Source organism: Eumetopias jubatus, unplaced genomic scaffold (genome assembly GCF_037043125.1).
Source record: "Eumetopias jubatus isolate StellerSeaLion01/CBP00866 unplaced genomic scaffold, mEumJub1_p1.0 scaffold_6, whole genome shotgun sequence".
NCBI lineage: Eukaryota > Metazoa > Chordata > Mammalia > Carnivora > Otariidae > Eumetopias > Eumetopias jubatus.
In genome coordinates this window covers 73,572,401-73,581,136 of record NW_028274812.1, presented here as the reverse complement: position 1 = coordinate 73,581,136, position 8,736 = coordinate 73,572,401, and the positions used below count along the sequence as shown (strand labels likewise).

The 8,736-nt window shown below is 43.3% G+C and overlaps 1 pseudogene; it reads left to right on the top strand.

The window, feature by feature from the left end:
• The first annotated feature begins 269 nt into the window (after positions 1-269).
• LOC114213045 (small ribosomal subunit protein uS5 pseudogene) lies at positions 270-1,156 on the top strand (annotated as a pseudogene).
• Positions 1,157-8,736: the final 7,580 nt, after the last annotated feature.

Below are 8,736 nucleotides of genomic sequence, written 5' to 3'. Positions count from 1 at the left end.
TCATGGTCATCCCAACTTCTCATCGCCAGGCCTGGGTACACCCTTGGGTTTTGCACGCTGGAGGCCCTGCTGAAGCTTGCCTGCTTACCTGTATTGAATTGAGCTGTGGTGGTCCAGATTACTTGCCTTTTCCTCCTGCTGTGGATTCTCCTTCTTCCTTTCCCAGCCCCACCCACACACAGCAGTGGAAGTCCCTTTTCGTGAGTTAGTGCACTCTGGCTATTCCTTCCAAAGGCCCCCTCCTTGCTTCTTCTCCAAGAGAACACCAAATGGCGGATGACGCCGGTGCTGCAGGAGGCTGGGGGCCCTGGGGGCCCTGGAGGCCCTGGAGGCCCTGGAATGGGAGACCGCGGCGGCTTCAGCGGTGGCTTCGGCAGTGGCATTCTGGGCCATTGTGGTGGCCGTGGTGGGGGCCGGGGTCAAGGCCGCGGAGCTTGCGGATTCAATGCCGAGGACAAGGAGTGGATCCCCGTCACCAAGCTGGGCCGCCTGGTAAAGGACATGAAAATCAAGTCCCTGGAGGAGATCTATCTCTTCTCTCTGCCTGTCAAGGAATCTGAGATCATTGATTTCTTATCCCTCGAGGACGAGGTTCTGAAGATCATGCCTGTGCAAAAGCAGACCCGTGCTGGCCAGCAGACCAGGTTCAAGGCATTTGTTGCCATCGGAGATTACAACGGACACGTCGGCCTGGGTGTCAAGTGCTCCATGGAGGTTGCCACTGCCATCCGTGGGGCCATTATCCTGGCCAAGCTTTCCATCGTCCCCGTGAGGCGAGGCTACTGGGGGAACAAGATCAGCAAGCCCCACACTGTCCCATGCAAGGTGACTGGCCCCTGTGGCTCTGTGCTGGTGCGTGTCATCCCTGCCCTCAGAGGCACTGGCATTGTTTCAGCCCCTGTGCCCAAGAAGCTACTGATGATGGCTGGTATCAACGACTGTCACACCTTGGCCAGAGGCTGCACTGCCACCCTGGGGAACTTTGCTAAGACTACTTTTGCTGCCATCTCCAAGATCTACAGCTGTCTCACCCCTGACATCTGGGAGGAGATGGTGTTCACCAAGTCTCCATAACAGGAATTCACTGACCATCTTGTGAAGACCCACACCAGTCTCCATGCAGAGGACTCAGGCTCCAGCTGCGGCCACCACCTAGTTTTATACAAGAAAAATAAAGTGAACTAAAGCTTGTTAAAAATAAATAAATAAATGAAAAAAAATAAAGGCCCCCTCCTTGATTGGCAGGTCCAAGGGTTTGGAATGGTACTCCCTGTGCACCTCTCCTCTTTTGCGCCTTTGTAGCTGCAAGAAGTCCCCATTTACCCACATATAAAGTCTGGAATCTGTTCCCCTTTGGGCCAGTTAGGTTTCCTTGAACTCAATTGGATGCATATTCATCTCCATCCATTTACGGTGCATTTATTATGTAAGCCTCACACTTAAACTTATTTTAGAAAATTTCAACATTCTAAAAGTTGTTTATTAGTCATGGACATGAATACTAACTACAGTCTCTGAGTAACAGTGGAATAACCCAATACTAGTTTACTTCTCACTTACTTAAGATCCCCATGTGGGTGAGGTGGCATCTTTCTTCCAACTTGTAACTCAGGGACCTAGGCTGACCTCTTCTTGTAGCTATGTCATTTAGGACTTGACTTCCAAGTTTGATGGTGGAAAGGAAAGAGAGGATGTGTGGGGAAAGCATACCCATTCTTAATTACCTCAGCCTGGAGATGACACTTGTGACTTCCGGTCACATTCTGTTGGCTAGAAATCAATCCCATAGCACTGTGTACCTCCAGAGGACTCTGGGAAATGTAGTATTTCCTTTTTTTTTTTCCCAGGAAAATGAAAGTAAAACAAGCTACTTGATGTCTAAGTAGCTTTTTCTCTGTCACAAGTTTTGAAGGGCAACTCCTCTCTTTGCTGGACAAGAGAACTTCCAGACTAGTATGCCCCATACTCAAACGACAAGGAAAATAGAAAACACTATTTAATCAGGTACAAAAACTAAGATGAATACCATAGGCCAATATTTGGATTTTGCTCTATGGAGCTAGTTCAAGGACAAAGTTCTCTTTGAGGTCAGGGAGAATTACATTCTGTGAAATTGAAACCAGGTATCTGGAGGAAGATGGGGATGTAAGGAGCCAAAGCATATCCCCTTATTGTAGAAAGAGCCATATCAGTGTGAAAAGCCCTAAATCCATCTATTACAGATTTCCATAGTCTTTTTATTACCAGAGTTGTTTCCAGTGACTTGGAACTTGGGAAGGTTTAGCCAACAACCTATGGTGATATTCCAAAGTCCAGGAATTAATCACGTCTTTTCTGGCCTTTACTTTTGGTCCTAATACATACTATCAGCACTCTCCCTTCCTTCTCTGTCTTGGTTAGCATTTTATTTGTATCTTTAATGATTTAACAGATGTCAAACTTTGTTATGGATTTGACAAGGGCTGACATTGCTCAAACGTCTTTGCCCAGGTCTGGCCCATTTATGAGGGGATAACAGACCACTGATGTCATTTTCATGTGCTTTGATGGAAGTTTTAGTGTCCCAACTCCCCTGTGGAAGGAGTTTTACACTTCTAAAGTGGTTGCAGCCTTCTTGTTAAGTTCTTTCCCCAACACGCTTTTGCATTTTACCTTCTCAATGAACAGTTTTTGTAATACCATTTTAGGATATTTGGTTCAACACCAGTCAGATCAAATTTTCCAGATGAGATGTATAGTTAAGAGGAGAAAACTTGAAATCTTCAGCTTCTAGGGGAGATGATGGACATTGTACATTGATCTGTATTTCCAGTCTTCAAAGAGATTAGAAAAAAAAAAAAACCTTTGTGTTGTCTGTTCTTAGAACAGTTGCATTTATTGTTTAAAACAGCCTGACATATTATTCTCATTCCTGAACTTATACATGAGCAGGTCTTAGAAGTTCTGCCAGAACCTTAGAAACTGCTTGATTGGTTAGTATTCACTATTTAAAGCACCCAAGGAAGGTCTAGCCACAGAGAGGAACTAAATGGAGATCCATTGAATGCCAGAGACAAGTTGTGAACTATGCTGACCATGGAGAAGACCTGGCCTTCACCTTCAAGAGTTTATAGCCATATGAACCGTGTGAAAAATAAAAAATAAATTAACTGTATTAAAAGGGCAGGAAAAGCATGGTCTGAGGCGAACTAATGAAAATACCTAAAGGAAACATAGGTAAAAGTAGTTGGCTGATACTCTTTTAGGTGGAAGTATAAAAAATGTCCAAGTAGGAGTCAGGGCCAAGTAAAGGAGTAAGAGTTGAGAGGTTGTTTCTAGTGCAGTTCCTTTCACTACTGCTTGTGTGACTTTGGGGGAAGTTCTTTAACTTTTATAAGCCTCCTTTACCTCAACTGAAAAACAGAGCACTGCGGATCCTGGCAAATATGTTAACTGTGTGGATCCGATGACACAGCATCTTTGAGAGTGCTTTAAAATGGTGAAGTGCTCCATCAAGGTAAAGGCAGAAAGAGAAGCCTTAGTTCTGCATTCTCAACTCTCTCTTCTTCATCTGTCCCCCACCCCCTCCTCTACACGCAAGCTACCAGGACTCTTTTATTGCAGTGCAGGAAAAAACACTTTTGGGTGGAGGTGGCTATTTGGTATGCTATTTGGCACCACAAGTATATGTAAAAAGAGTAATTTGGATGAAGACCTTTTTTTTCCTAAAAATTTGCTTCCAGCTGCTGAAATCATTTACTATGTGAATGGAAACATAATTTAACTACAGTAGGTTGTGGCACTTGGTGGAGACACTAGATCATTTCTCTGAAAATCAATTTGCCAAATTACCAATTGCAGGAAACCAGCAAGCATATATCTTTTACCCAGTGGAGGAGAGTTTGTAAAGAGACTTTTTACCAGCAGAGGTAGAGGCAGGGGCAGGGCATACACCTGCAGAAATAGAAAAGGCTATAAAATGTGTTTAAAAGGAAGCTCATCCACTCACATCTTCATGTTGAGTCTTGGAGAATTGCTTCAGCATCTGAAATGTGACTCACATAGGAAACTGATAAGTGAGCTCCTCTATCAAATCATCCATGGAAACTACTGGTGTGAACAATCACCAAAGCTAAACTTTCAAAAAAATTCAGCAGTAACTCAGTGAATTCAACAACTTGGTCAGATTAGTAGAGGGTGACCATTGACTTAAAAGAGAGTGGCAGGGTGCCTGGGTGGCTCAGTCAGTTAAGCGTCTGCCTTCAGCTCAGGTCATGATCCCAGGGTCCTGGGATCCAGCCCCACGTAGGGCTCTCTCCCTCTCCCTCTGCCTGCAGCTCCCCCTGCTTGTGTTCTCTCTCTCTGTGTCAAATAAATAAGTAAAATCTTAAAAAAAATAAAAAATAAATAAAAGAGAGTGGGTTGTGTCTGCACTGCTTTCCCCATTGTGTGTGTGTCTTGAGGAAGAAAGAGCACTGCAATGGTGCTTTTAGGCAATGGGAATCTTCAAAGCGGGGTGAGAGTTAAGATCACAATTTTCTATAGTTTATGTGGTTTGGAGCAGGATCCAGAATGGTTTTGAGGATAGGACAAGAATGGAGACAAATGGTGGGTGTGAGATGGCCACAGAACCCAAGTATATAGGTCCCGTCCCACGAATACTGGAGTCCAGACACAGAGAAGCCAGTCAGGTTTCAGAAGCACACACAGCAGGTTTAGAGCTCCGATGAGAAATGGCTCTGGAGCTCCCCGGGTGGTCAGAAATGTGGGTGGATGGCATGAGTGCCAGTGTCTGAGAGCAGTGCAGGACCAAGGCAGCTAATGCTGGAGCAGAAACCAGGAACCCCACCTTCTGGCCCTAGTGCTTCCTTTAAATTGATGGAGCCCAGTGCCTCTCAAATTCTCTACGAAGGCCTTTTTTTTTTTTTCCATTTCCAACCCACTGACCCATGGTCTCGGTATAATGACATACACTCAGCTTGTGCCACATATGACTTACCAAATAAATTAAGTGACACTTGAACTGGTGTACACTCAATTCAGTGAGATGACTCTATTGATCATGGGCTTGCATGTCTCAGAAATGTCAAAGTGTTGTAAATCTTAAAGTGTTTGTTCTCAATTTTGATCTTCTCTCTTTTTGAACTAATAACAAAGAATTTAGGGACTGTCACTGGAATAGGTGTTTTCAAAGTTGTTTTCTACTTTGACATTTTACTGATACAGACATGGGAGGTTGACTCATCTTTCAAATACTGTGATGCTTCCTTTATGGGTCATGGTTAGAGGATGAGATTGTGAAAGTGCATATTGGGGAATGCTTCAGAAAAAAAGAAGCTAAAAAATGCTGGTTAAGAAGATACTGGTTGTCTTGCAGCCTCCATTTCTCCTTCTCCTTTAGTAGTAGAACCACAGTCTCTAGCTGTGAAAGAGAAACTGCGTTTCCCAGCCTCCTTGCCACCGGGAGTGGTCATTTGTTGAGTTCTGGGCAGTAGCATATAAGCAGAGATGGTGTGACATCTTCTGGGAAGCCTGAAAGGGAAAGAACCGGAATGGGGACATAATTGCTAGGGCTCCACCATTACTATCTTTAGCTGCCTTAGAATTGGAAGCCCTGAAATGCGCAGGGACAAGACAGATAAAGTCTCTGTCCCTTTCACCGTGGACTCAATGTGCCACACTAGGCTGCAAGATCAGGATGGGTATGTAGGAAAGAAATAAGATTCTGTACCTTTTTAAAAAAGGTTTTATTATTTATTTTTTAAGATTTTATTTATTTGCGAGAGAGAGAGCATGAGCAGGGGGAGGGGCAGAGAGAGAGGGACAAGCAGACTCCCCACTGAGTGTGGAGCCCGACCCGACCCAGGGCTGGACTCCAGGACCCTGAGATCATGACCTGAGCTGAAGTCAGACACTTAACTGACTGAGCCTCCCAGGCGCCCCGAGATTCTGTATATTTAAAGAGAGTGTTATTTTGATATTTCATTTATTTGCTGAACCCAATCCTAACCAATGTAAGTTCAATTTAAAAATCCTTATTTTTTTAAAAAAGTATTTATTTAACAAAACATAGCTTACTTTCTTAATCCTTAAACTGAGAATTTAAAATGTGATTTAATCTTTGTGTGATTAACAAGAATCAGGGCACCTGGCTGGCTCAGCAAGTTAAGCCTCTGCCTTTGGCTCAGGTCATGATCCCAGGACCCTGGGATGGAGCCCCGCATGGGGCTCTCTGCTCAGCAGAGTCGGCTTCTCCCTCTGCCTCTGCCCCTCCCCCCGCTCTTGCTCTCTCTCATATAAACAAATAAAATCTTAAAAACAAACAAACAAAAAACAAGAATCACCACAAAGAGCTATGATTATATGTGCCAACATCTAGGAGACCACAACTACCAGCCTATGAGGACCGTGTTTATAAGATTGCCTACCTTGTCAGCTCCACCTCTTTCTAATTCAGTGGGCCTGCATCTAGAAGGTAGAACAATCTGTTTAACAACTTTTTCTGCCCCCAGATAGTTGCACCATGGAAATCAAACATATTTAAACTGGGTAGATCAATTCCCCATCTCTTTTTTAAACACTTAACTAATATGCCGAGTTCTGAGCTAAATGTCAGGCATACACAGATAAATCAGGATAATTCTTGCTCTCAAGTTTTTAAAATCCAGTGGGACGTTGTCTGTGACATCAACAACATATTCTAGGAGTATGAAAGAGGGAGTTATTGTTTTGTCGGGTGTTAGAGTGAGGCTGTTAGGAGAAGTGGGAAAGGTTTCACGGAAAATGTGACATTGGAGCTGGGTCCTGATGTGGGATACTACCACAGGCACAAGTGCTGGTCAAGTCACTTGTAGGGACACATGAGAGTCATGGCAGGGTCAGAGTGTGTAGCATATTGGGGAAGTAGCACGGGGAGGCTAGGACTTGTGGCTGGAAAGGGAAGTTGAAGCCACATTTAGAAGGACTTTCAATGTTTTATTTAAGATTTTGGTCTTTGGGAGCAGTTGGGAACATTGAAGTGTGTTATTTGTTTATTTGTGTGATTCTTTTTTTTAAGTTTTATTTTAATTCAGTTAATTAACATATAATGTGTTATTGGTGTCAGAGGTACAGGTCTGTGATGCATCATCAGTCTTGTATAATACCCAGTGCTCATTACATCACATGCCCTCCTTAATGTCCATCACCCAGTTACCCCATCCTCCCACCTCACTCCCCCCTCCCTCCAGCAACCCTCAGTTTGTTTCTTATAATTAAGAGTTTCTTATGGTTATTTGTTATTCTAAGATGGACATAGATAGGACATAATCTCTAATCTTAGGGAAATAAATCAGACAACATTGTGAAAGATATGTTGAATGGGAAAATAATCATAGGAATCTACTGCATTATTATATACTATGATCTACTACAGTATACATGAGAACAGATCTCAAAACATTGCCCATGAGAGAGAGAGATGCTTGTGAGATATGTTTTTAAAGAAACAAGAAGACTTAGGGCGGTTGGTTGTATATGTGGGATGAGGGAAAGGGAGTAGTCAGTTCCAATGTGGGTAATGATACTGATATCAGACTCAAAAGGAAAATCAATTTTAGGGAGAAAGGTGATTTTAGTACATCAGAGCATGTTAGGATAAGGCCTAAAGAAGATCAAGGTTTAGTGTTTTTTCCTCTGCTGTCCTTAGCAAATGGTGCTCAGTGGTGCTCACTGGTGCTCATTGGTGCCCACCGCACAGTAACAAAAGTATACTGAGTTAATGACTAAATAATTCAACTACTAGAAAGGCCTAGGGAGGAGATAGAGATTTGGAAGTCAGCAGCATCTGTGATACTTGAAGCTGTGGGAGCTGAAGGAATGAACAATCATAAGCATGAACAGAAGTGAAAAGAGAATTTAGGAACCTTAGGAAATCTTTTTTTTTCTTTTTTTAAGATTTGTTTATTTGACAGAGAAAGACACAGCAAGAGAGGGAACACAAGCAGGGGGAGTGGGAGAGGGAGAAGCAGGCTTCCCGCCAAGCAGGGAGCCCGACACGGGGCTCCATCTCAGGGCCCTGGGATCACGACCCGAGCCGAAGACAGATGCCCAATGACTGAGCCACCCAGGTGCCCCAAACCTTAGGAAATCTTATTAAGGAATAAAGAGGAGAGCTAGTGAGGATTTCTCAGAAGAAGTGATCAGATAAAAATGTGTTCTAGAAAACAACATAAGACAGTTTTAACATTAAGGTAGTGGTGAATTCTACTAAGTGCCACCAAAGAGGAAAGTTACATGAGGACTAAGGTCAACAAATTTGGAATTAAGAATGACAGTGATCATATAGATCAACTTCTACAGAGTGATCTCTATAGAGCAATTTCTATAGCCACATACCCCCACCTTCATTTCTGATTCAATTGGTCGGGAATATTTACATTTTTAGCAAGTTCGCAGGTAATACTTACTGCTGCCAATCCAAGACCGTACTCGGAGAACCACCGCTATAGAATACCAGAGAGAGAAAACAACTGGATTATTTGAGGATGAAAGAGAAATAGTTTCGCTTTTCCGGCTGGAACCATGGAGGGTGCAGAAGAGAAAAAAAAGAAGGTTCCTGCTGTGCCAGAAACCCTTAAGAAGAAGTGAAGGAATTTCGCAGAGTTGAAGATCAAGCGTCTGAGGAAGAAGTTTGCTCAGAAGACGCTTCGAAAGGCAAGAAGGAAGCTTATCTATGAAAAAGCTAAGCATTACCACAAGGAATATAGGCAGATGTAC